Source organism: Pinus tabuliformis, chromosome X, assembly GCF_031772625.1.
Source record: "Pinus tabuliformis cultivar Carrire ecotype Pingquan chromosome X, CPIR1, whole genome shotgun sequence".
Lineage (NCBI taxonomy): Eukaryota > Viridiplantae > Streptophyta > Pinopsida > Pinales > Pinaceae > Pinus > Pinus tabuliformis.
In genome coordinates this window covers 130,040,679-130,065,750 of record NC_142308.1, presented here as the reverse complement: position 1 = coordinate 130,065,750, position 25,072 = coordinate 130,040,679, and the positions used below count along the sequence as shown (strand labels likewise).

At 34.9% G+C, this 25,072-nt stretch overlaps 1 pseudogene; it reads right to left on the bottom strand.

Annotated features, from left to right (window-relative positions):
* Positions 1-23,234: 23,234 nt before the first annotated feature.
* LOC149138774 (cyclin-dependent kinase F-4 pseudogene) lies at positions 23,235-24,365 on the bottom strand (annotated as a pseudogene).
* Between the last annotated feature and the right edge of the window lie 707 nt (positions 24,366-25,072).

Here is a 25,072-nt window from a genome sequence, read left to right as displayed (position 1 = left end):
GAGGCTTGTTTTTACATTATGAGCTACTGTGGTGGGCTTGACACCATTATGAGTTATTATTTGCACATTATTTTACCTTTATGGGCCTATAGGCTAATTCAAACTCTTTAGGAGGCTATATATTGACGTTAGATACACTTGACTTGGGATATCTCTAGCCTTAGATAATTTTCGTACTTTTTCCTTGGTGGAAATTTTGGAGGTGGATGAATTTTGATGTATGGATTTGGGTTATTTCTCTTATCTTCGAGATTTTTTATGCAAACAAATTTATGGTTGGATATACTTTATAACTTTGTAAGTGATTTTATTGTTTTTATTCATGTCACTGCATACTGTTAAAATTAGGGCTAGTTGTTGCATTATTGTAGTGTGGGATTGAGCAATGTTGAGCTATTAAATGTATGGGCCAATGTTATATGAATGAAATATCCTAGAGGTTATTTTTCTCAAGAAGCTTGCATCATTATATTTAAAGTATAAATGCTTGAAAGTTTCTTTTCTTTTCTTACTATCTACATTGGATGAAGTTGACTTTCTGGGCCTCCTTGAACAAGAATCCATATTCTTAATCATTATCATCCTTACTCCATATCCCCCAGGTGAATCAGGCATTAGCTCCATAAAAAGGGTGATCATATCAACCTTCACTTTACCATTTTTCCCTCTTTTCGCAAGTGTAACCCCATTAGGTTACCTGGGGCATCAATTTCTCGGCAATTGGGCCAAAGAAAAATTTATATCTCCTCTAGGCTATTGTGCTAGTGAGTCCCCTCCCTCTCCAAATTTGAGGCCATTTTGATGGTGGAATCTCCAGGAATCCCAAGCCCTGGCTCTAGGACCAAATTTTCCTAAATATCCCCAAGGCTATACCTTAATAGGATCAATTCAACCTTTTGAAGTGACTATTATTGTTTGGTCCTTTTCCCTCACCTTGTCCAGGAAAGGAACATCATGGTTGTTTCATTCCATCCCCAAATCTAGGTCGAGACCACTTGGCCCTATGTGATCCCACTTCTCAATAAAGACTATTTGCCAAAGACCATTTGGGAGTCCAAGTTTCCAAGGATTTTAGGGATTGAGAAACTCATCTATAAGCTTACCCTTTCTCCTTCAACCCCTCAATCCTCACCCCTTACCCCTCGTGGACCAAGTCGCTTGCTTAAAGAGTAATAAAGTCCCATTCTTTACTCCATCCTTGGGAAAGGGTTTTCAGCGTCACTCCCAACCCCTCCATTGAAATCTACTTTACAAAGTGATCCCTACACTACTAGGACTCCTCCTGTTAGTGAAATTTTGTAAAGAGCAGGGAGTCTTAGCTGTGGTGACAATGGACAAAGACTTCGTTGTTGCCCTTGACCTAGCAATTTCCTTCTTAGGAAAATCCTTTTAGGTCTCCTGCTAGTTTGTGTGGTAACAGAGACCAAAGAACTAAGGGAATAGAGCATGACTTAGTACCTAAGTGTTGTGAAGACGCCACATGGGAATCACATTTCGAAGGTTGGAATTTTGAGAACTCCTTTATAATTTCAATTTGAAGAAAGTAACAATACATGGAGCTTTCAATGATTGTTGCCATCTAGTCATGGAGCCTGAAGAACTAAGAGAAAAGTATAAGAACACAAAGAGATAGGCCCCTAACAGGATCTTGAAGGGCTTAGGACCTAAGAGTTATGCTGCCACTCACAGCACCTAGTTCTATAGTGTAATACAAGAAGGGATGGATCAAAAGGGGGTAAAGGCCAATAAAAATCTCATGATTTCTTAACATATTCTTAATAAAGTTATGAAATTGCTGGGCTCCGAAATTGCATCATATATGCATATGGCAAATAAATGAGTCAGAAACTAAGTAAATGTGCTTAGTAAGGTCATTTTCATAGGAGTAATGGCAACTGTAGACATCATTGTGTCAAGGAACCAAGGGTCATGATTTCACAGATGCTTTAATGTAGTAATGGAAACAATAGAGATCGTTGAGTCAAGGAAGCAAGGACCATAGTTGCACAGGATGAAATAATGGAGTCTATCATCAGCTGCAACAAGCCATCCCTAATATTGTGTGCATGCTATAAGAGATTAAATGAATATCAGAGCCTCAACTACATGATACTTGTTCATAGAATGAACAAGAGCCTTGTTGGAGTGTGCAGGACTGACTGATGATTTATGTCTCAGCATGGGAACACTCAGGTTCCCATTCTCATGTTTAATGTAGCAACATAATTCAAACAATAGACGCAAAAATAGGAAGGAGAAGTCATGCATGACTACACTTAGGCAGTGTGAATGGTAGAGTGATGGCTAACAGAGAAAGCATTGATCACTTTGTTTTAGTGAAACAAAACTCGGGATTGCAGTTGAGCAAATGGGGGGAAGCAACATTGTTGTTAGTGAGCTGTCATTAGGTAATTTAGAGGTTTAAAATGGGCCACTAAGAAAAATGTACAAAAAAAGAAAAGTTTATAAGAACCAATAGAATTCAATATGATGGTGTCAACCATGGGGGATGATTCACCTTTCTTGGAGTAAAAAGGTAAAAAGATTAAAAATAATAAAATAATAAAACTACTTTTTCAACTCGTATTTTCAAATTATCTCTGTAACATTTTACTCAAATTTCGACCGAGAGTACTTGTTGGATGAAAAATTTAATTCTTCATCTAAGAAGTACCCATGTTGCATAGTTTTGATGGAACCTTCTACACGAAAAATAAGAAATACATTAAAAAAAACACGATTGCAATCACATTTTTCATGTATTTCTCATTTTTTTTGTAGTAGGCTTCATCGAATGTATGCAACATGGGTACTCCTTCGATGAGGAGTCAAAGTTTCCAACCAACGAGTGTTTCCACTCGAAATTTGAGTAAACCCATAGGGAGATAAGCTGAAAATACGAGTTGAAAAATTAGTTTTTTCTTTTTTCCCTCTAAAAATTGATGATGTAATCTAACATTATTTTATAATTTCCACTATTATTTTATAATTTCCTTAGGAAGCCCATTTAGACCTCAAAATTCCCCTAATGGTGGAGAGCCCTATGTGTGAATGCACTGTTGTGTGAGGTCGAGTGGGCTTGTGCTGCAAAGAAGAGACTGAGAGTGTCTATGCAGAGGAAAGAGGTCAAGAGAGCCTACGTTGTTGTGTGAGAGGCCGAGAGAACCTATGGAATAGAAGGGACCAAATGTTGAATGTATGTTGTTGAGAGAAGTGGGACAAAAATAATATTGTGCTACGGTGTGAATGGAGTGTTGAGAGAGTTGTGATGACTAATTGTTGTTGAGTAGAATAGTGGGTTGTTGCAGAGTGAGCAAAGGACAAAGAATGTTGTGTGGGCCAAGGGTTGAGGAGAAAAAAGTGCTGAAAACAGGCAAAGAGGCTTCCAATTATAGGGAGAAGTGAATTTTATTTTGAGTGTGGGTTGGAGCATGCATACAAGAAGCTGGTGCTTACATCTCTAGTGGGTGTCTTAAGAAGGCTTGGGATTGGTGCTTGCATAAATTCGAAGAGCTACAATTTGGTGCTTCAGATGGTGTTTTTGGTAGGTTGATCAAGTGTCTACAAAACAAGAGAGTTGTTGCTTCCTACTAGTGGGTGCTAGCAAACAAATAAAGGGATTTGGTGCTTCCTGTGAGTGGTGGTTCACAAACATATTGATGTAATAGAATATGTTCTATTATTTTTACATCAATAACAACAACAAGATTTGATGGATTTTTCCCAGAATGGTTTCCACATTAAAACTTTTTGTCATATATGTGTTGCTAATGATGTGTACGCTTGTGTTCATTCATATAGTTTCTGTTATGGTTTGCTAATGGTTTCTCTCATATAATGGATGCCAAGTTTGAATGAGTAAAAGATAAATTGGCATAAAAGTTTAAATTAGCCTTAATATTGATTCACCTCACCCTCTCAGTATTAACATTGTTTCCAACAATTGGTATTAGAGCCAAGTTCCTTTAGGAATAGATTAATCGCTAGAAGGTAGATCGAAGGGAAACAATGGCTAATCAAGTTTTCCTAAGAGCAAAAGGCATTCCATTTCTAAATGGATTAGACTATGAGCTCTAGAATATTGGAATGAAAGCCTACTTGATGGTAGTCAATGAAGACATTTAATTGTTTGTGATATATGGAGAGAGGAATGAGTTCAATATAGAATCCAAGGAAATCATCATGAAAGGTCTATCTAAACAATATGATGAGGAAGTAAGGCATTATGAGTTAGGAAAGAAACTCCTAGATAGATTGCAATGTCTATATGGAGGAGAAAGCTACACAAATCAAGAGGAGGTTGAAGAACCTTGTTGCTCAAGCAGTGAACCCAAGTCTATGAAGGTTGCTAATAATGAGAAGAAGAAGAAGAAGACATCCCAAAGGAAATATGATCAAAAGATTGAAGATCCTTCTTCCAGTAAAGAAGTTACTTCTCATCATTATTGAGCTTGGGATGATAAATCCTCTGAAGAGAGACCATGTTGCTCTGAAGGTAAGTTATTGTTTTGTGATAATTGTGAAGAGATAGGTCACTTATAATTTAGATGTACATATTCCTTTTCTGAAGATGAATATAGTCATACATCTATTGGTTAAAATTGAGAGGCCTATACTTGTAGTAATAAATAATGAGGGTATCTCATAGAAAGAAGATAGATTCCAGGTGTGCTCATTTGTAGGTGAAAAAAAGAGTATCACTGGAAGTGATGAATATGGAATACTTAAACCTTTGGAAGATTCCATGGACACAGAGATGGGTTTAGATCTCTATGGCTGCTCAACTTGCACCTCTGATAGCGAAGAAAAGGATCTAGATGAAAGGATCTATTTTAGGAAGAAGTTGATCTCTCCTCTAAATGAGGTCAAGGACATATGAAAGGAAAATATCAAGCAAGAGAAGCAATTGAAAAATTATGATCTTGAGAATGAAAAGTTGAGAAAAACAATAGTCAATCTTAATGCTCAACAGGAACAAGTTAGAAGGCTGAGTGGCATGTTGACCAACCAGCTAAATGATAGAGAAACTTACTGTGAGAGACTACAAAGTGAAGTTGCCTCATTGAGACAAGACATAGAAAGGATAAATAAAGAGTTGTCTCGATATCAGAAGCTTGAGGAGATCATAAAGGCCTTGGATGGGATGATTGCTAAGCAGAGATCCCTGCTCATCAAGGCTAGTTTGGGTTTTGAAGAAGAACCAAAGTCCAAGAATGAAAATGTTGGAAGTTCAACCACCCTTGGAAAGGCGGTTAGAAATTCCAACAACAACAAAGGAAAAGAAGTTGTTGGAAAGTAGAATAAAAAAGGAAAGCATCAATAGGAAAATAAAAGGCAACAACATAATGCTAAGAAGCAACAACAAGGAGAGCAGCGGAAGAGATCCAACCAGCAACTAGAAAGAGTGCAAGGAATAAATGCAAACTTTTATTGAAGACACATAAAGAACTAAAAGAAATCATTTCCGCCTCAAGGACAAAGCCTTCAAATATCCATTGTTTCTCTTCATTAAAAGAAGAGAATGGCCTCAAGGGAGGCCAAATAAGTCATATGTGGGCATAAAATCTCATACAAACAGGATACATATGAACAATGAAGGTATGACCAAGCCCCTTGTTGATTGAAGTTGCGTATTTTTTTATTTCAAATGTATTAGCATTGAAATAAAGAGGAGTGTCGGAGACCAGGAAGAAGATTCAAGAGATCAGAGAGAATTGGCTCTGGGGGAGCTACTTTGATAGAAGTAGCAGGCAACAATTGTCATCCTAAGGAAGAAACATTCCATAGGAAATGAAAGGTTTGCATCTTGGATGAAATAGCCTTATTTCATTTAAGATTGTGAATTTCATTTTTCCTAGAAATATTGTGTTCATGAAAAACAGTACAAGCATTGAATGTCCCTTATCTTTGAATTGGTATCATTATGTCAATTGGTGGCCTGGATTTGTATGGAGCAGCCTTTTGTGTAAATGAGAATTTCTTTCTCAAAGTAAGTATTAGAGTTTACCTAGTATAATATCCAATTTGTATCATCCTTTTTGGTGCAATTGGTATTATTTAAAGAAGCAGTGCTTATTATAGAAGTATGGTCTCAATAGGAGCAGAGTTGGTCAATGTATATGTTCAGGAGAAGTGAGTGTAGTCTCAGCAGCAGTCATAGCAGTGAAGAGCAACATCAATGCATCTCTAATGGGTGGTATATGCATTCAACAACAACACCATGAGAAAATTTAATTGGTATCGATTTCTTTTTAAATTTCTATAAAATATGCATTGGTAGAAACATTATTTAGCCAATAGTCATCAGGTGTCAAAAAGTGGAGGAATCCAAAGTAGTGGAAGTATATCTATAGGGGGAGAAAACAATACAGGTCCATTTTATAGAGAAATAGAAACTAGAACCTCGTCATCAACACTCAATGATTGCATGGTGGAGAAGAAGCAACTTGTAGCCCTTTTCCATTGATGTCAAAGGGGGAAAATTACTAGAAAAATTGTGATGGCCCAAGTAGAGGAAAGAAAGCCCTTGGTGACTCATTCAAGGAGATGTGTGGAAGTAGCACGAGGATTTGCCATCAATGTGGAGAAGTGAAGAGGTGTTGCCTTCAATTCCAAATGAGGAAATTGTTGGACAGTTGACATTCTATATCTGGCTAGTGGCAATAAGTGTGTTGGAATTGATGTCAACAGCCATGATGGAAGATAAAGTTAGGTAGTTAGCATTACCTGAAAGTTAGCAAGTGTGTTTCCATTGATGTCAACCAGACTAGCATGGATGTATGTGCTAGCATGATGCTATGCAAGATAACATTGATGTCCACTAGGCTAGTGGTGATGGCAGCAAATGTTGTCATTGATATGCTTGATGTGTCAAGCTCGAAGGAAGTCTTATGGTTTTCGCGGCCTCAGGTAGATAATAACCATAGTAGAAGGCCTACTGGAGAAGCCATAAAATGATGAATATGGTGGTTTGGAGTCCTAGACTTTAGAGGAAAATCTGCCTCAAGAGATCAACTTAGATACTCTTAGAGTTATCACAATTGGTTAGTTCTCTGAAAGATATTTCCAACAATATGTGGAAGTCCATGAATGGATCTAGGGATCAAAATTTATTGATAGCCGAAGTAAGGATCTTGAAGTCCTTAGGAGCTAGCCAAATTTTGGAACTAGGAGAGCTGGTCAAATTTCAAAGGGTCTCAATCAATCGGAGGCAGATCAAATTTTGAATCCCAAATTTCAAAACGTTAGGACCTCAAAGAGTCGGAGGCTCAGGACATTGGAAGGTTGTAATATCGAATCAAGCTAAATATTAGAAGTAGGCTAAATATCAGAACCTCGAGACCTCGGAATATCGAAACCCCTTGAAACTTCAGAATTTCGAAGGTAGGAGTGTGAGTCAATTGGAAGGTCAATATATTGGAATATCAAAACCTCTATCTTCTTACAAATTGAATTATTTTGAAAGCACTAAGGGTTGTGGTTAGCAGGGATTTCGATGGAATCTGCTTGCAAAAACAAGGATCGAGGGACCCTTTCTCTCTCCTTAGATAGGACACATTGCAGTCATTGATTGGCCCTAAGGACGTGATGGTGGAAGATGACATGAGCATGATGTGGAAGTATGGAGGACACATGGAAATCATATTCAACATTATTGGGTGACCTAATGGGGAAAATCTAGCTGACATGTGTCACCACTATCGAGACGCCACGTGGAGTTGATGATAAGAGCATGATACGATCTAAGAGGTGGAGATTTCATAACTCTGTTGTAATTGATTTTTGAAAAAATATCGATACCAGAGAGCTTTGATGTTGATTGGAACCTGGTCATGGAACCCAAAGAACCAAGGCCATAAACAAAGCCTTAGCACCTAAGTGTTGTAAAGATGCCACTTGGGAAGTACATTTTGGAGGTTATAATTTCAGGAACTCCTTTATAACTACAATTTGAAGAAAGTTATGATATAGGGAGCTTTTGATGATTGTTGGCGGTCATGGAGCTTGAAGAACTAAGGGAAAAGTACAAGAACACAAAGAGATAAGCCCCCAGTAGGATTCTAATGGGTTAGAACCTAAGTTCTATGCCACCAGTCAAAGCACCTAGTCATATAGTGTAAAAAAATAAGGGATGACAGAAAAGCGACTAAAGACCAATCGAAATCTCATGATTTCGTAACATCTCCTTAATAAAATTATGAAATGATTGGGCTTTGAAATTGTAGCAAAAAGGTGTACAGAATATGAATGTTTTGGTAGCTAATTAAATGTGCTTAGTAAGGTTGGTGTCGCAGGAGTAATGGTGCCTGCAGAGATCATTGTGTCAAGGTAGCAAGGACCACAATTGCACAGATGCTTTATTGGAGTAATGGAAATTGCATAAATCACTGAGTCAAGGTAGAAAGGACCACAGTTGCAAAGGATGAAATAATGGAGTCTTTCATGAGCCAAGACAAGCCATCCCTAATCTTGCATGCACGCTATAGGGGATTAAATGAAGATCATTGCCTCAAGTAAAGGATATTTGCTCATATAAAGAACAAGAGACTTTTTGGAGTGTGCATGATTGACTGATGATTTATGTCTAAGCATGGGAACACTCAGGTGCCCATTCTCATGTTTAATGTAGTGAATGAATTCAAGAAAGAAAGGCAACAATAGGATGGAGAATCCATGCAGGAGTATTCTCGGGCAATGTGAATGGAAGAGTGATGGCTGACAAATAAAGCATTCATCATTATTTTTTAGTGCACGAAAACCCAGGATTGCGATTGAGAAAATGGGGGGAGCAACATTATTTACAGTGAGTTGTGTGGAGAGCTTTGTGCATGAGTGCATTGTTGTGTGAGGTTGAGTGAGCCAGTGCTGCAAAGAAGAGGTTGAGAGTTCCTATGCAAAGGAAAGAGGCCAAAATAGCTTTCACTCATGTGTGATAAGATGAGAGAGACTGTGGAATAGAAGGGGTTGAATGTTGAACATACCTTGTTGAGAGCAGTGGGTCAAGAATAGTATTGTTCTATGGTGTGAATATAGTGCTGAGAGAGTTATGATAAGTGATTATTCTTGAGCAGAACAATGGGTTGTTGCAGATTGAACAGAGGAAAAGAATGTCACGTGGGCCAAGGGTTGAGGATAAAAAAAGAGGTAGAGAGGCTTCCAATTACAGTGAGCAGTAAGTTTTAATTTGAGTGTGGCTTGGGGCCTATATACAGGAAGTTGGTGCTTCTATCTCTAGTGGGTTTCTGAAGAAGGATTGGGGGTTGGTGCCTCCTGCAACATGGTGATTGCATAAATCCAAGGAGTTGCAAGTTGGTTCTTGCAACAAATCCATTAAGTTTGTGCTTCAGATGGTGCTTCTAGTAGGTTGATCAAGTGTCTACAAAAGAAGGGAGTTGATAGTTCCTGCTAGGGGGTGCTAGCAAACAATCAAAGGTAGTTGGCGCTTCCTATGAGTGTTGGCTCACAAACATATTGATGTAATAGAGTAGGTGCTCTTATTTTTACATCAATAACAACAACAGGCTTTGGTGGTTTTTTCTCAGAAGGGTTTCCACGTTAAACCTTTGTGTCATATTGGTGTTGTTCATGATGCATATGCTTGTATTGATTCATATGGTTGTTGTTATGGTTTTTTAATGGTTGCTCTCATATAATGGATGCTAGGTTTTAATGAGTGAAGCTAAATTGGAATAAAATTTTAAATTATCCTTAATACTAATTCACCCCTGTCCCTCAGTATTAACATTGTTTCCAACATGCTTAGATCATCGTCATATTATCCAAACACATCTTTGTTGAAAATTTTCTTCTTTAACTTCTACATCAGCACCAAACTTAACCTTGGCACTTCTTCCAAAAACCTCCAAGTCTTGTTCACAACATTACAAGGATCCATCTTGTGGTGCTTTAGCCATTCTAATATCTTTATTATTTCTTGTATTTGACACAATATGCCCTCCCTCTCAACTAGGGTGATATACACTTTCTTTTATCAAACTTCTTCTTAACCAAGACTAATAGAAACTTTTTTCTTTCAATCTCCCTCTTTCCATCATGCTCAACAACATCATCATCATGTATGAGATAGATCAACATCTTCAACATATTAGAGACTATGTACTCTCTAATTTTTAACAATAATTACAACCAAACACAAATATCTATCTATATGGAAGCATGAAGCCAATTTTTACAATGGGAGCATCTAGGTTTATTAAAACAAGAAATCAAACTTTAGACATCCAAAACCTAAACCTAGATAGGTTTACAATGAACAAGTGTTGCATCTTTCATACCCCAACAATTTTGCTAGATTTTTGTCACAAACCCTAGATTTCATCAAATGTAAACCTTAGAAATTATCAAGTTAGCATTAAAATTATATTTTACATCTAGGGTTGTATCATTATACCCTAGGATCTCATATCAATTTCTACTAGGTTTTTGTTGTAAACCCTAGATCAAAGCTCTAAAGTTAGAAATACAACAACTTGACCAAGCTAGGGATTTTCAATCATAAATATGCACATACACCTAGGGTTTATTAACTACTAATACCTTATTCAAAGGGCTTCGTGATTTTGGTAGACCTAGTAGTGCAAAAATCACAAGTTCCTTATCTAGAATGACTTCATCAATGGCTTGGGGCTCATCTCTTATTCAGTAGATCCTTACAAAATAATAAGATATAGGGTCAAAAGAGAGAGAAATTAGGGTACTTCCTTCTTCATTTAGGGTTTCTCCTTTTTCTTGTCTTCCTTACTCCTTTTTCCTATTTCTCACTTCTTTTTGTCCTCCTGTAACTATAGATCGAATTGATTGGTTGGTGCTCCAAATGAGGTCAAGTAGCTTCAAGTACATAGTGGTTTGAGTCTTCTAATTAGGGTGACTTGTCATTTTTTAGGCCAACTTGGAGGAGAAAGCCTATTTGACTCAATTTACATCAAAATAGTTTTTCTTTCTTAATATACAAAGCCCAAGAGGGGTCTATTTGATGATAACAAGGACTAAGACTCATGACATAAACCTTAGAAGCCTATAATGGAGGCTTTGACCTAAATCTAAAATAATAAGGGAATGAAACCCATGCTAATAAATAATTCCTTTTACAATATATTTTACTTTTCTTTCTTTTGACAAATACATTACATCATTACTCCAATAGAATTATGAAGACTAACACTAGTTAATTTTTTCAACACTCTTGGACAAGAGTCTAGGGTTCGAGTGAAAGCATTGAGCTAGGTTACACCTTTTTTGCAAGGGAGGGCATGCTTAGGTGGGAAAAATAGTCACTCAATCGAGCCATTTAAGCGCTCGATCGAGCATTTTTTAAGCATTCGATCAAGTTCCTTGGGCACTAAAAAGGTAGCTCGATCGAGGGTTAAAAACAAACCCTCAATCAAACTTTATGGCTCGATCGAACTATAACGCTTGATTGAGCAGTATGGCTTGATCGAGTGTTAAGGCTCGATTGAGTCATTTTTTATTAATTACCCCACCTGTGGTATGTGCGTGCCATTTTCACATACCACGGGAAATTTGAGAGCTCAAACGAGAGTGTTTAGGTAGCTCAACCGAGAGTATTGGAGCTTGATCGAGAAATTGAAGCATGGAGTGTTCAAATCAATCTCGCCAATGACCCGGTCAACATCCAAGAGGCTCAAAAGAAGGTAGGTATTCTATCTTTTTTGTCTTCCTTATTTTTTTTTTTGCAAAATTAAACAAATTAATTTTAAAAAAATAGTCATACAAAAACCAAAAAAACCATTTAATTAAAAAAAAAGAACTATACAAGAACCATTAAAACCACAAAAAAAACACTTTAAAAGAACTTAGAAAATCACAAAACCAACCAAGAAAACACAAAAAAAAAAACAAACAAACAAAACAAAACCACAAAACCAACCTAGAAAACCATTAAAAAAGACCTTCAAAACAATCTAAAAAGCACTTCAAAACTAGCAAAAAAATATAATTTAGGTTTTAAAATTTTTTCTTACTTGCGATAATTTTTTATTAAATGCATATTTTTTGATTTTGAATGGTAAAAACGTTTTATTCTAATTATTTTAGGTTTTAAGGTTTTTCTTTAAGAATTTTGTGAAATAAATTTTCAATTTTTTAAAATTTTTTGTTATTTAAAATGCATTTTAAATTTCTAACAATTTTGATAAAAAATATACTTCAAAAAACTCCAGAACACAAAACAACAAAACTATAACCAATAAATAAGTAAATTAGGATCAATATGGTTGCTCGTGGTGAACCTTTATTTATAAAATAATCAATTTTTTTATTATTTTAGATTTAAATTAATTTATATTTTAAATATTGTTTTAATAATAAATATAGCACAATTCTAGTTTAAAAAAAACCCTAGCCTTAAAAGTTAAGAATCTAAAAAATAAAAATTTGTTATATATATAAACTATCAAAATAACAAAGTGACGTAATGTTTCTAGTGCAGCTTCAATACAACCCCTACAACTAAGAAATAGAAAAACTATATAAATAGATAAATAAATTTTTAAAAACAACAATAACAAATAAATAAATAAATAAGTTTTTTTTAGTATTCTTGAGAGTGCTTTTCTATTCCATTTAAAAAATATGAAGATTTTAAATAAACATCAAACATGATCAGATGCCCTCAACCTGCCTAGCGGGAAACCAAGTCTATTGGCTATCTATTTGCATTGTATGTCATCCAAAATCTGAAGACTCTAAGAATGTCTAACAAGACTATATAGATATGATTATCTTTGAGTTTCTTATTTATTCCCAAGTCTATTGGCTATCTATTTGCATTGTATGCCATCCAAAATCTTAAGACTCTAAGAATGTCTAACAAGACTATATAGATATGATTATCTTTGAGTCTCCTATTTAATTACACCGTAAGGCGTTCCCTATGAAAATAACTCTCCTCCCCGGACACCTATACCTTCGTCAACATTTGATTGGGATGTTAGACGATTAAAACAGTCTACACCATTAGATTGATTTTGGACTGGTATTAGTCAGTTATGGTATTAGTAAGTTACAATGTTAGTTACGGTATTAGTAAGTTACAACCTGCTCAGACTCCAACCGTTCTATTCTACCTTTTACATTATAACAATCATAGTTTTTCTGCAATGGTACGGAAACCAATCCGCCAAAGTTCATAATTACTATTAGCTTGTTGGCCACTGTAGCGAATTCTGGAACTTATTTTCGAAAACAAGACTTTGAGAGGAGCCACGTCTAATTTTCAGGAATAGAGAAAGTTTGGCGAAGGCAGTTTTGGATCCGTCTTTAAAGTGAATGTTTGGTACTACATCTAGTTTAATTTATTTTAATGTAGATAACATTATTAATGGTTAATCATAAAATTATTTTTACTGTGCATGATGCTTCTTGATCGGCAGGGGGATCTACCTAATGGCAGGGAGGTGTGATATCCATCGACTCAATTTATCATGCAAGTGCGTCCACCCATGCGCGTCCACCCACTCTGACCTTCCTTTATTCTATAAGCCGCTCCTTATTCTTGACCCGGGGAAAGGAATTGCTAGAAAATGTAAGAAGTTTTACACAGATCCCAAATAGGAACATACAATCTTTGAACTGAGAGATTGATGTTCTTGATTGTTTGCATACTTTTTATGTAAACTTTCCTGACTTAGATTTTGTAAATCTGGTAAAGCCCTTTAACTTTGACACATCAAAAGGAAGCTGGGAAATTTCTGCATGGAAAAAAAAAGCTTTTCAAATATTATTTTTTCATTGTATATAGAATAGATCATTGTTTACTCGACCATAAGCCTTTGATCGCGTGCAATCATAGGCAACCTTGGTTTTTCTTTTGCAATCCCCATATTCTGAGGCGGAAGCTGTTGGAGTGACAAAACTGTACATGGCATATATTTATGAGTTGACAGATTGTGTACCTCATCTTCCTTCTGATTTAAGAACTCTTGAATTTCACTTGCATTGGTGAATCTGAATCTTTCTCCCTCTGGAGACTAATTTTCAGGATGACACCGTGCACCCTTGCAGTCATGTTTTTCACATCTTTGGTGACACCACTCTTTTTTCTAGCTTTTTCAGTTCTTGCTTTAATGGATAATGTTAACTGGAAATGGTATATGTTATGGTAATAGGTGAACATAGAAATGTGAAATTTTATTGAATATTAAACCATTGACAAATATTTAAAATTGTGAAGTCATTTGAATGGGTATATGTTACAAATTATGAAGTCATTTGGATTGGTATATCTTATGGTAACAGGTGGATATGGAAATGTAGATGTTTCTTTTATTGAATATTGACAATTCACATAGATTTAAAATGAGGAAGTCACTTGATTTATTCTGATTAAATAATTATTTTGATAAAATGAAATTATATTTACCCCTCTATTAAACTCTTACCATCATTCAAATTTTTGACAATAAAAGAGAAAGAGAAAAACCCCGGACTCTAATTAATTCCTTCTCTATGTTGGCTTGTGACTCTTACAGCAGTGGACAAAAAAGAAAAGAAGTTCAGAATAAGCTACTTAATGTGGGAAGTAAAGAATTTCTTTCTAATATTCTCATCATGGAAATGCAACGAGAATATGGAGACTTTTCCATGAAAGAAATAGGTACTCGTAGATTTCTGATTCTTATGACAGGAGGATCATGTGCGTCATGTGCATGCCACTTGTAACAACAAAATTTGCCACCAAACATCACATTTGATACGGTTTTTCCTTTGACTATCCACCCTCACTGCATGGAACAAAGAACCAAACTTGTTTTATTGAAAGGAAGAAAAGGGAACAAAGAACAAGAATTGTTTTACGGGTAAGGTACAAATTACCAATCTATACCATGCACTAGATTCTTAATTTGCAGAGGATGAGATCAACTTGACAACAATGGTGGTTGGATAACTAGACTGCCTATTATGTGAGAACATGCAAAAATGGTCAAGAACTTTCTGGCATTTGTAGATGCCATTAGAAGTGATGTCTGTGTCCAACATGTGCGAGAAGGTCAACATTTTTACTCTACATTAGCCGCAAAAATAAATATAGAAGAAATGATGCAACTCATTTCCTTTATAGTAAAATTCAATCTGATATCTATTTTAAATAATATAATTTTCTATAGCTTTATAGTTGATATTTCATTTTCATTCTACTTGATTCTTTGATATTTTACTTTCACTCTTCAAGTAATAAATAAAATATTTTGATATCTATCTTAAATAATATAATTTTATATAACTTTATAAATATACAACCATGGCGAAATTTGTCCATTTTTTAATTTTTCTTTTATTTTAAATTTCTTTTATATTATGAAATATGATTCATGTTAGAAAATGTTTTAGATAAATTTGATAACTTTGTAATGTAAAGGGTAAGGAATGGATATGTAAAATGCATAAGATATTTCTAATGGTAAAATGTTACGTACCTCTTTTATTTTTAAAATATTTTTTTTTACATTGAATTTTTTATATGTTTCTGGAATTTATGCCTTACGACGTTCCTTTGCAATATCTGGTGCCTAGTATATTCCTACAACAAATCCTACAACAAAACAATAGAGACTACAAACTAATCATTTATACATAGAAAAATATGAGACTCCAAATTATGCACATCAAAATTTTACTCTTCCTCCTCTCCTCAACTCTTCTCCTCTCAAAAACCAATCAAAATTAAATTAAAATGCAAATCAAGATAAAAAAAAATACCAAATATGGAAAGCAAACATCTCCAAACAAATTTTGATTAAATAAACAAATGAAAAGAAATTTATGTTTTCCATTGATCCTTGTAAAGATCTTATTGGTCAAAGAGAACATAATTAAATGTATTTTATGAACATAATCTTTAAGCAAATGGGAATTAGAAAAATGAAACTAAGAAAATTAATTTTGTTTATAAATTCGAAGTTTAATTTTCAATTATATTTTAGACTCATTTAATTTGTCATGGGCTTTAGTTGCTCAAATAGGACTGAACTTATGAGCTTCCAAAGTTGAAGTGTCAAAATTGCCAGAATTCTTGAAAAGTTGCTACCAAAGTTAAAATTAAGAATTTAATTAAAAAATTATAATGATAAATTAAATATATATATATATATATATATATATATAAAATTGTTAACTAATTTTCTGATTGGTTCGAAACCCCTTGACAAAAGTATCTCTGTGATTTTCGCCGAAAAATCTTCAAAATTTGATATGAATCACAGAAGCCTAAATTCAATAACTAATTCTCTTTTTTTATTAATTAAATATATATAGTTAATGAATTAGTTATTCAATATACAAATTAATTAAACTAAATAATTAAAATTACTTAATTAAAAACTGATTTACACACAAATTATTAATTAAATCGTTAAATTAATTTAATTACAAATTAATTAATTTACATTATTAAAATTCCAAACTAATAAATCTAAAAAAAGGTAGTACCATCTTGACGAAGATAACATATCGATCTTTTGAACTATAAATATGGATCGATTTCAACATGTCGAGACATCCATATTCCAAAAATTTTTAGAGAAAAGTAATTACAAGATCAAATTATCAGAACAAGATAAACTAAAAACTCAAAGTCACTATTTGGTATCGATTTGAATCTCTCATTTTTTATTTTTTTCAGGTGAATTTTTGAGTTACTCCAATACCAACTGGATTCCCATCCAATAAAATAGAAAAACCATAAATCTCCAAGATAATAAATAGGAATACTGCATACTAAAATATTACAAATTAAAAAAAATATTGCGAGTGGCTTTTTGATCCCATGAAAAATGGATTAAAAAAATATCACAAGTGGATTTTTGATACATGAGAATGGATCAAATAGGCTTATATGAAGTGAGGTGAAGGCTTTATATAAAAAGGAGATGAGGTTTTTACGTTTGAGATGCATAACGACACAAAATGTTTGATTAACATATTGGTATTTTTTTTATCAAAGTTTTTTATATCGGGATTATTATATAGGAGCTTTTATATCAACGGTTTTTATATCTAGATTATTTTTTATCGGGGTTTTTTATCAGGAGTTTTATGTTGAGAATTTTGTAAAAGACTAAGGGAGGAGGTGAGGTGAAGTGTGACCTACTTGGAGTGGGATTCATCCATTATAAACTACAACCACTTTGTAATTAAAAATCTGACAAAATGAACTACAACAATTTTGCCATTTTTAGATTTTAGGTCTCATAAATTATTTTGAAATTGGAAATTCGAATAAATTACTAAGATCCCATAAACACATAATTTTAATTATTCTACAATTTGGTCACTACAATTTTGTAGGGCCGTTAGTGATTACTAAAATTAAGTAGGAATTAATATTTATAATCAATTACTAATTTATTTATAAAAATTAAAATAATATATATTTTGTACATTTTTAAACCCGAGGGATAAAAATTATCAAATTTCGGATGACTGCCATTTGCAAACCATGTAACCAAATGAGATGAAACTAGTACCGATGGAAAGATACTGACAAGTTGAACTCAACAAACAATTAAAATAGAAATCTCATGAAAACTAAAAAATGGAAAAACTGTAGGATATTTAACCAAAAGAAAATATTTAAAATATGATTTAGAAAAAAATTTATGGAAAGGGTCTCCATTATTTGAAATAAATAAATAAATAATAGGGTGTTGAATTTTCTCTTCAACACAAGTCCACCAAATCGGCTAGTTAGGGGGCATAAATATTTATAAAAGATATTTGTGGCACTACATGGAGTTCGCAAGAAAACTATTTTAGATAGAGATGTCAATTTCACTTCCAAGTTTTGGAAGGAACTATTTGTAGGATTGGGGACTGAAATAACATTCAATATAGCATATCATCCATAGACGGATGGGAAAACAAAGGGAGTAAAGAAAATACTCAAGGAAATGTTGAGGATGTATGTAATGCATTAGAAAAAGAAGTGGGAGGAGTGTCTTGTACTTGTAGAGTTTGCATACAATAATGGGTACCAAGAGTCTTTAAAGATGGACCCATTTGAGGCATTGCATAGAAGGAGTTGTAATACTCTTATCAGTTGGAGTGATCTAGTGAATATGGTCCTTGTTAAACCTGATATTTTAAGAAAGATGGAGTAGAATAGGAAACTTATTAGGAAAAATTTGGAGGTATCACAAGATAGGAAAAAGAGCTCTACATATTAGAATAGGGTACATAAAGAGTTCCACATTGGGGAATGTGTTTACTTGAGAATTAGATGGGAAAGAAGAGATCCTTGAAAATTGTGTCATGTGCCATGTTGGCACCGCGGTGTTGTGGCCATTTTGAGATCCTTGAGAGGATTAGGACATTGGCCTATAGGCTGGCCTCACCTCATTTGGTTAAAATCCATAATGTTTTCCATGTGTCTTTTCTTAAAATATATGTACAAGATTCTAATCATGGTATTCATTGGCGTGTGCTACAAGTGAAACTAGAGGGATAGTTCCAGCCAAATCCATCATGCATTTTATATCGAAGGAGACATACAATCCATAATTGAGTCATAGAGCAAATCAAAGTGTAGTGGAACCACTTTGGGCATAAGGAAGGCACTTGGGAAATGGCTCATGCCATAAAGACAACTTATCCATTTTATTTGTCAATTGAGGAAAATTTTCATATGTATAAGTAAATAATATCAAAAGTTGTAAACATAAATCTATAAGGATAGTGTGTTGTTGTTTTATTTATTTAGCATGTTTTCTCTATGTATATGGATAGAAAACACTGAGGATGGTGTTCCCCCAAGGGGGAGGGGTCAGTAAGATCCTTTCTCATAATCGGTTTGATATTTCCGTGTAATGACCTCATGTATTTAAATTTTGAAAATTAAAATGGGCTACATAAGGGACACAGATTCTAAAGGGACTAAGGGAGGTTAATTTTTTAGGAATTTAAGCTTCCTTGTTGAAGGAATAAATTGGATAGTTGAAACAACCATCAAAATGCATTGGAATGATGTGTTGAATGGAACTATAGTTGGGAATTTATGGACTACAAAATGGGGGACAAAGCCCATGTTGGATTGGGAACCCAACATATAGTGAAATGATAGAGAGTTAATGTATAATAGTTATGTGGGGGAAGCTAGAAAGATGCATAGGATGTCAACCTAAGAGAGGATAGAACATCCACTCAAGAAGCAAGGGAGTATTGAGATTCTCCCAGATACAAGGGGAGGAATAGAGGTGACTCTCGAAAGAAAAGGGAGATCATAGAGGCATATGCACATAGGAGTGGAGGAAAATGAGCAGCGCAAAAACATGCTCACAAAAGAGTAGGGAGAGATAGACAATTTCCCTAGGAAACATAAGATAAAACCCAAAAGCAGAGGGGAAGAACTCTATGGAGAAGAGGAAACAAGTAGGTTCCTATCAGATTTTGATTTTGAAGCTTGGGTGCACAAGAGGATGAAAATACGCCATAAGATAAAACCCAAAAGCAGAGGGGAAGAACTCTATGGAGAAGAGGAAACAAGTAGGTTGCTATCAGATTTTGATTTTGAAGCTTGGGTGCACAAGAGGATGAAAATACGCCTCTAGCACTCTCCATGAAAGATAAGAATGGTGTCTCTAAACTTAACAAGAAGATAACAACATTCACATCTAGTGAGGGAGATATTGGCATATTTCACCACTCTCAAATCATTGGCATACCTTCGGTTGAGCAATAGGAGGATGCGAGGAATTTTTCTTCGCGTGAGGGTAAATCTTAGAACCTCATGCAGCCGAAGGGTGGAGATGACAATTTCAAAATTCCCTTTAAAGCTTATAGTATAGGTTTAACCCTTCGATTCATGGTAAAGGAAATTTCTAAAGCTTCCTTTGCTTTTTATCTAATTTGGTATTCAGTTCTTGACTCCCTTAATTGGGTGGAACCACTATGCAAAAGTGGGTTCTTGATTCCCATCATTGGGTGGAACCATTGTGTTGCATGTTGGGAGGGTAGAGGTGACATATCTTGACTCCCTCGAGTGCGTGTTTGTGTGTGTGCTATAAGATAGCTAGAGGGTGGAGCCAGTTTGCCTCTAGATTCCATGTGCATTGGTTGAATGTTGAATGGATGATGGGTGGAGGTAGGAGGACCTCTAGGGCCCTTGTTTGAGTTGGAAGTTGGTGTTTATTCCCTTGAGCAAGATCAACTTAGACCCTTCGAATCTAGCTCAGGGGGTGGCAGCTGCTAGTAGCTTAGGTATAACTCGTCTATGGTTGGGTAGAGAGTTGAATTCCCAAACTGAGTTGCCCATCTTTAATACAGATACAAGATAAGTTATTCTTATACATATTGTCGTATTAATTTCATTGTAAAATGTGAATGAATGATATGTTATTGGTTTGCATGACAAGTCATTCTTTATTTGTGCATATAAGTTGAATGATTGGTTAGGCCGTATGCTAACACGTTATTGCTGAGAATTGTTCACCTATGACAATGTTGGGATTGTACTACCCAAGTGTTTGTAAAGTGACGAACTAATTTTCATCTTGTAATGAACAAATGTTATGTGGCTTACCATGTCTTATCAGAGGATTGTTGTCTCTTTTTTTGTTGACAACATATATTGTTGTATCCTTCCTATTTTAGTAGGGGAATATGCAAGTGAGGCTCGGATGTTGTTCCTTTATTGTTCAAGAGATGAGGTTGACAGAGTTAAGAAAGGTAGGTTTCCTATTGTTGAAGGGATTTTTTCTCTCTCTATTCTTATGAAGAAAAGACCTTAAAAGTAGTTTTTTTTTGGTGACTTTCCTCGAGTGAATGTTCATCATGTTGTTCTTAATATTTTCTCGGGATTCATTCGTGAGGTGGTGTGCTTGGCACTTGAAAGGCCTAAGAGAACCTAGAAAAATCATGAAGGGAAGCAACCTCTCGAACCTCAAAATGGCTAGGAATTTAAGTTTCAAGACCCATAGGTCAGGGTGAGGAGGTAGGCTAGGAATGTTGAATCTCAGTTAGCCTTTACCTAACCTAGGTCGGGCCTACTATGCAACTTTCGAGAGTGAGGGTGCAATAAATTCAGGAGATTAGATGGTTGGGGGTCAAGATTAACTCTATCCCAACATTATACCGTGCCATGGGTTCAAGGTGGAGCCCATATGCATGATAAAACTTCAAGCTACAAAATGTCAAAGGGAAGTGAGAGAGAAGAAATTATTTTCTGTAATATGTTAGTTGTGTGTGTAGGTGTAACTAGAATTTAGAATTCTAGAAATGTAAATGAAAAAAAATCCATGAAATTAGAGGATGGTTTGGCATGGAAACCATATACCCTAAGGATTTGTGAAAGAATGTGGGAGAGAGATCTTGTAACTCTCACAAAGTACATTACAAAGATGGTGATAGATGAATGGGAGAAAATGCTTCCAAGGGACAAAAAATATGTCTATAGAAATGTGTGGAGTGACCATTATAACTTTTCCTTTGGTGAAAAGGAGAATGCCACACAAATTGACAAGCATCAAAGGATGAGACCAAAGATGACAGAGACAAAGGAGGAAACGTGGATCTTCCAACTACAATTAGATGCCATGACTTGGAATTTGGTCATAACCCTTTTATTTGTGATATGTGATTAGTGCATTAATAGTTTAGTGGGTGCAATTGTGGGTAGTTAGGCTCATTTTATGAAAAATTAAACCCACTATCATAACACTTGTATTGTACATGCTTCAAAGAAAATGAGATTTTGAATCTTCAAAGGACCTCAAGTTCATCACGAGTTTCTAGATGCATTAATAGTTTCTCCACTAAAAGGATAATTGGGTCCATTTTAGTGTTGATATAAATGATAGTGTAGTTAAATTATATTTATTTTTGGTTTGTGAAATATGAAGAACCAGTAAATGAATAAAATAACATAATTTAAATTAGTGGTTCTTGACATTCTTCAGTGTTGAAAGAAAACTTCACTAGTTTAGTTATGTCTACAATTTGTTATATGCTGGTGTAGAGATGTTCAAGAAATTGGGATTGGAAGTTTGTGATCATCTAATCCCATATTAAGAATATGAAGAATTATGCTCTTTATAACTCTAGATTAAAGGAAAATATCATTTTAGTAGAGATGTTCAAGAAATTGGGATTGGAAGTTTGTGATCATCCAACCCCATATCCATTGAGATGGGTAAATAAGGATGCATAATGAAAAATAACAAACCCCATATCCATTGAGATGGGTAAATAAGGATGCATAATGAAAAATAACAAAAGATTACAAAATCAGATTTATTTAGCTTATATTTTTCTTGTTTTTCAGTTTCAGCTTGAGTCAGATCTTTCTGACTTTTTATTTTTCATTAGGTTTGCCTATTTTTCTTCCTCGTCTATTTTATGGAACTTTTATAAAAATCTATTAATACATATATTAACGGCTAATTTACGTGCATCAAGTACATGAAAATTACGAGTAATATGTACATTTCAACGCCTCTGTTTTGAAGTACGTAAGAACAAAATGGAAATAATTAACACATTGTAACACCAAATATCTCTTCTATGAATGAACTAACATCCAAATTGGGACAAGGTCCCAACACCTCGACCCAAGGACAACATTCCAAATCCCAAAACTTTTCCTATTTCAAGGACGAGCTTTGCCAACAATTGACGACCAGCTAGAACACTATGTTATATTTTTTCAGAAAGCTTATAATAAAAAAATATTTGGGAAATAAAGTTGTTAAATCTGAAAAACTACTTTTATCTAATGGACAAGAACTTGCAACACAAATATGAAAATCAAAATAATGTGCAAAATATCACTGACAATATCATAACAATTTGTGAAAACCTTATATTATAAACCCTAGCCGCAGAGCTGAAGAAGTCATCCTTCAAACGTTGATCCTGCTATTTTATTTATATTTTTATATCGAGGACGTCACTGAGTACTCTCTAATCACCAAATCCCTTTCGATTATTTCTCCTATCATCTGGCACTCGTGGGGTGTACGATTGGATTTAATAGCTTCGGTCCCATTCCTGGAAAAGTGTGGAATAATGGAAGATTTTCAAATGGAAGAGATACAGGAATTTGACATGACCTCAGATAACCATTACGTTTCCGAACTGAATATTCAGAAACAAACATAAAATCGCCCATTGTCACCGTTGATGTAGTCGGTCTGTTGTTCCCATCTTCTTGCTTGTCATAATCAATTGTCATTGGTTTCTTTTCTCCTGCTCCAACCATTCATTTAATCTGCGACGTGCCCTTTCCTGGAGATGGTTTGTCGAGATGACATTGCCGCACAGAAGTATCTTGTTCACGAACAGAAAAAACAATTATAATTTACAGAATCAATGCTTCTTAAATCCGAGAAACCACCTACAATATTATTGCCAGACTTTTGCATTGCACTGTATTGACAGGGTCCACTAGAATGATATGTGATGGAAGCGGGATACCGAGACAACAAGAGATTTTTGGGCAGTGGAGGTGGGGGAATTGATCTATTAATGTTGTAACTGGGACAGAAGAAAGGATGCAGCAATGCTTCTATAGCTTTGGGTCTCTTCTTGGGATCCCAACACAACAAATGCTTGATTAGGTCAACGGCCTCCCCACTTACCCTTCCCAAGATATTGGAAAAACGTTTAGTAGAATCTACGCGCATAAACTTTTTTGGGAACCTGTAATTGAAGGAGGAAGCAAGTTCTAATCCTTGAGGCCAAGTGTGGCTATTAGGAGATCCAATCATAGAGCAGATCTTATAAAGCTGAGTGACCGCGTTACAACCATTGAAGAAGGGGCAGTTAGTGAAAAGTTGCACCATGATTGCACCCACAGCCCAAATATCAATTGCGCAGTCATAATCTGTGGATCCAAGCAGGAGTTCCGGCGCTCGATATGGACGCGTCACAACATAAGAATCAAGTGGCCTCCCGGCTTCCTCTGGTATGTTTATAGCCAACCCAAAATCTGCAATTTTAATAACATCTCCACTCATTAACAAATTCTCTGGCTTCAGATCCCGGTGACAGTACCCTTCTTTCTGCATGCGTGTAAGCGCTTTAAAAAGCTGGAAGGAAATATTGCGCACTTCATCCTCTGAGAATGGTCTGCCTCTGTTTTTGATAATGTGTGATAGGTCGCTTTCCATCCACTCAAGTACCAAACACAATGTATTGTTCTCTCGGATGTATTTGTACATGGTAATTATGTTTGGATGCACCAACTCCTGCAAGCATTTAACCTCTGTCATATCCACATGGTTCTGTTTTATTATCTTGATGGCCACATCTTTTTTCGTCTCTGGATCAAATGCCTTCCAGACTGTTCCATAAGCTCCCTTCCCAATCTCTTTCGTAAAGGCGAAACGTTGCATGGTTTTAAACTATGATGGCCAAGTAGTTCTGTTTATTTTCCAGAATCTCAGAACTATATGTTACAGAGTCTAATACCCGAGCAAATTCGCTTTTCCTCGTTCCTTCCTTAAGTGTATATTTATATCCAGGAGGATGGAATAAATGTAATGCATTTCTTCTCACCCCTTATTATTATTATTATATATAGAGGTGAACTCGAAGGTTTTCATATTTAATATTGGTCGGCCACTTTTATTTAGTGTACGCTATCAAATTTGTCAGCCACTTTATTTAGTGTAGGCTATTTAATTTGTGCATAAAATAATGTGGAATAACATGATTTAATGGTGTGTTTTTTCTTAAGAAGTTATCTGGTTAAAATTAGAGGGCAGAGTATGTATGTATTTGTAGACTTAATAGTTTTCTCACAAACAAAAACGTCTCATACACTAATTTGGTGTCTAACTTAAATATGACCTTAAAAATAGATATAAATAATTGGATATAAAAATATTTTACAAATATATATATATATATATATATATATATATATATATATATATATAACATTTGATATAGTGGGTTATGTGTGTTTTTAATTATATAGTTTGAGTGGGTTTAATGGTGTGCTTCTTCTTAAGAAATTACGTGTTTAAAATTAGAGGGTAGAGTATGTATGTATTTGTAGACTTGAAAGTTCTTCCACAAACAAAAAAGTCTCATACAC